Consider the following 3,313-nt stretch of genomic DNA (forward strand, 5'->3'; position numbering starts at 1 on the left):
TCCCCCTCCATTAAACTAACCCAATTTTTATCAATATCTCCCTTATTAAGGCCTGTTTCCTACTGTTCTTTTCTTTCAGGTTCTTTCTTTGCCTTTACCTCCCTGATTCCTCTCCATTTTCCTGGTTCTTGTAATTATGTCTGGATACTCACTTATCAGGGTTTGGTTCTAGGATCCATATATGAGGGAGAACATATGTCGATTTTTTTTTTCCTGAGTCTCTGTTACTCTACTTAGTATAACAGTTTCTAGTTCTATCCATTTACCTGCAAATTTCATGATTTCATCTTTCATTACTTCTGAGTAAAACTCCATCATATAAATGATCCACATTTTCATCATCCACTTGTCAACTGAGGGACACTTAGGTTGCTTCCATCTTTTAGCTATTGTGAAATGAGCAGCAACAAACATGGATGTACAAGTGTCTCTGCAATAGGATGAGTTCTTTGGGTATATACCAAGGAGTGGTATCACTGGGTCAAATGGTAGGATCATTTGTAGTTTTTTAAGAGTTCTCCACACTGCTTTCCAAAGGGGTTGAACAAATTTGCAGCCCCACCAGCAGTGGATGAGTGTTCCCCTTTCCCAACATCCTCTCCAACATTTGGTTTCATTGATCTTAGCCAGTCTGCTGGGGTAAGATGAAATCTTAAAGTGGTTTTAATTTGCATTTCCATAATTATTAGTGATGTTGAACATCTTTTAAGATGCTTCATAGCCATCCTTACTTCTTCTTTCGAGAACTCTCTGTTCAGCTCCTTAGCCCAACTTTTAATTGGATTGCTTCTTGTCTAGATTCTCTTTTCTGAGTTCATTATATATTATGGATATTAAACCTCTGTTGGATGTGTAGCTGGTGAAGATTTCCTCCCATTCAGTGGGTTTTCTGTTCAATTCCCTGGTTTCTTCCTTTGATGTACAGAAGCCCTTTTTAGTTAAATGAGGTCCCATTTGTTAATTCTTGATCTTGTTCCTGAGCAATTGATATCCAGATTAGAAAATCCTTTCCTACACCTATATCTTGTAGGTTTTTCCCAATGTTTTCTTCTAACAGTTTCAGGGTTTCAGGCTTTACATTGAGGTCTTTGATACATTTGGAATTGACTTTTGTGCAGGGTGAAAGATAGGGGTTTAGTTTCATTCTTCTACAAGTGGAGATCCAGTTTTGCCAGCACCATTTGCTGAACATGCTGTCTTTCCTCCAGTGAATATTCTTGGCCCTTTTTCAAATATCAGGTGGCTGAAATTGCATTTACTCATATTTGGGTCTTCAATTTTGTTCCATTGATCTATGGGTCTATTTTTGTGCCAGTACCATGTTGTTTTTATGACTATAGCTCTGTAATACAGCTTAAAATCCGGTATAGTAATCCCCCGGCATTGCTTTTAGTGCTCAGGATTGTTTGGCTATCCAAGGTCTTTTGTGCTTCCATATGAATCTTAGGATGGTTCTTTCCAATTCTGTGAAAAATGTCATGGGTATTTTGATTGGGATTGTATTGAATCTATAAATGGTTTTTGGTAGGATGGTCACTTTCACAATTCTTCCAATCCATGTGCATGGGAGGTCTTTCCATCTTCTGATGTCTTCTCAATCTCTTTCTTTAAAGACTTAAAATTTTCATTGTGGAGATCTTTGATGTCTTCGGTCAGGTTTATTCCAAGGTATGTTTTTTGAGGCTATTGTGAATGGGAGTGTTTCCCTGTAACTCTTTCTCCAATTGCTTGTTATTGGTATATAGAAAGGCTACCTATTTTTGTAGGTTGATTTTATAACCTCTTACCATTCTGAACATGTTGATCAGTTCTAGGAATTTGCTGGTGGAATTTTGGGGATCTCTTAGGTATAGTATTATATGATCTTCAAAAAGGGATAGTTTGACCTCTTCTTTTCCCCCACTTTACTAAATGTGTTAATAATTTCTAGTTTTCTGGTGGAATTTTTGGTGCCTCTTAGATATAATATATCATCTGCAAAAGGGATAATTTGATCTCTCCTTTTCCAATTATTACTCCTTTAATTTCCTGCTCTTGTCTTATTGCTTTTGCAAGAGTTTCAAGCACTATGTTAAAGAGAAGTGGAGATAGTGGACAGCCTTGTCTGGTTGCTGATTACAGTTGGAATGCTTCCAGTTTTTCTCCATTTAGAATGATGTTGGCTGTGGGTTTGTTATATATGGCTTTAATTATGTTGAGGTATGTCCCAGCCAATTCAATTCTCTCTAGGACTTCGAACATAAGTCTGTGTTGAATTTTGTCAAAGGCCTTCTCTGCATCTATTGAGATGACCATGTAGTTCTGGTCTTTGAGCCTATTTATATGATTTATGATGCTTATTGAGTAACATATGTTGAACCATCCCTGCACCGCTGGGATGATCTGTTTGATGTGTGTCTTTATGCGGTTTGCAAGTATCTTGTTGAGAATTTTTGCATCTATGTTCATTAAAGATATGGGTCTATAGTTTTTTATTTGTATATTTGTCTGGCTTTGGTATTAGAGAGATGCTGGCTTCATAGAAGGAATTTGGAAGTTCTCCCTCCATTTCTATCTTTTTGAATAACTTAAGTAGTATTGGATGCAGATCTTCTTTAAATGTCTGATAGAATTCTGCTGTAAATCCATCTAGTCCTGGGCATTTTTTTAGTCAGGAGGTTTTTGTATTACAGTTTCAATTTCTTTTTGTGTTATGGGTCTGTTTAAGCTGTTAATCTCTTCTTGGTTTAGTTTTGGTGGTTCCCATGCCTTTAGATATCTATCCATTTCTTTTAGGTTTTCAAATTTAGTAGCATATAGGTTTTTAAAGTATTCCCTTATAATGTTCTGTATCTTTCTGGTGTCTGTTGTGATGTTTCCCCTTTCATCTCTGATTTTGTTAATTTGGAGGTGCTCTTTCTTTCTTTTGGTTAACTGGGCTAGCGGTCTGTCAATCTTGTTTATCTTTTCAAAGAACCAGCTCTTGGATTCGTTGATTTTTTATATTGTTTTCTTTGTTCCGATTTCATTAAATTCTGCCCCGATTTTTTTTATTATTATTATTTCTTGTCTGCTGTGTTTGGGTTTCGTTTGCTGTTGCTTTTCAAGTGTCTTGAGTTGCAACATTAAGTCATTTATTTGTGTTCTTTCCGATTTTTTGATGTAAGCACTTGGAGCTATCACCTTCCCTCTAAGAACCGTTTTCAGCGTGTCCCAGAGGTTTTGTTGTGTTGTATTGTCCTTTTCATTTAATTCTGGGAATACTTTTATTTCTTTCTTAATTTCTCTTTTGACCCATTCATCATTGAGTAGGAGTTTGTTGTTCAATCACCAT

The sequence above is a fragment of the Nannospalax galili genome, unplaced genomic scaffold (genome assembly GCF_000622305.1).
Source record: "Nannospalax galili isolate Female #2095 unplaced genomic scaffold, S.galili_v1.0 scaffold183, whole genome shotgun sequence".
Lineage (NCBI taxonomy): Eukaryota > Metazoa > Chordata > Mammalia > Rodentia > Spalacidae > Nannospalax > Nannospalax galili.